The sequence below is a fragment of the Asparagus officinalis genome, chromosome 1, assembly GCF_001876935.1.
Source record: "Asparagus officinalis chromosome 1, Aspof.V1, whole genome shotgun sequence".
NCBI lineage: Eukaryota > Viridiplantae > Streptophyta > Magnoliopsida > Asparagales > Asparagaceae > Asparagus > Asparagus officinalis.
Window position 1 is genome coordinate 8,259,624 of NC_033794.1, and position 957 is coordinate 8,260,580.

The window sequence follows — 957 nt, forward strand, 5'->3', positions numbered from 1 at the left end:
TTTTATTAATGGTATAGATTATTGAAATTTGAGGACTGTAAATGTATACTAATGAACAAAGTTTGCCGCTCATAGTTATATTATGGATATGCATCTATTTTTAATGATTTTGGACACATTTCTTGCTGGTTAATAATCAAGGTTTCATGGGCATGTTTGGCAATAGGGAAGAAATGGAAAGTGCACAGAAAATTAGAAAGTGGCTTCACCTTCATTTTTATCCCGTTTAGCATTTTGCAAATGAATAGAAAGTGATTGAAAAGTAAAGGGTGCCACATCATCATTTCAATTTCTCCAAAAAAATGAAGAAAATGGATGGAAAGTAAAGAGAGAGTAGAGAGAAAATATATTTTTAATATTTTTAGACTTTTTTACATATAATTTTCGTTTTATTTGTCCACTTTATATTGTTACTTTCTGAAACAACCAAACAGAACAAGAATAAATTAAGTTACGAACTCAACTTTTTCTCCTTTTACTTTCTAACATGTAAACAAGATTTCATAAAACAGAAAGTAATAAGAAAGTATCTTTATTGGGAACGTGAAAAAAGTACTCTCTCTTTTTTCACTTTCTACTTTCCCATGACAAACATGCCAACAAGCAATAAACTATATTAAATCTCATATAAATTAAGTTGGGTACTTTTCTAATTAATTTATTTCATAAGTAAAAAGCTAAGTAAAAAGCCATGTATTTAACACGTTTACATACAGCGTATAAAAATATCGACATGCATAAACGATTCGGCAACCTAGTGCTTAAAATCTACGCTACCCAAATGCTTAAAGTTAATGCGACCCGTTAAAACCACAAGGCCATTTAAAAGTACCGGCCCACGACCGTCTCAGATTTGCAAATCCAATTCAAGGTCTGGACCTTGTAATGTCGGGTCCACCCGTTAATCAGCCCTAAAACGCTCTCTCGAGTCGATCACTCCTTCCCTTGCCTCATTCG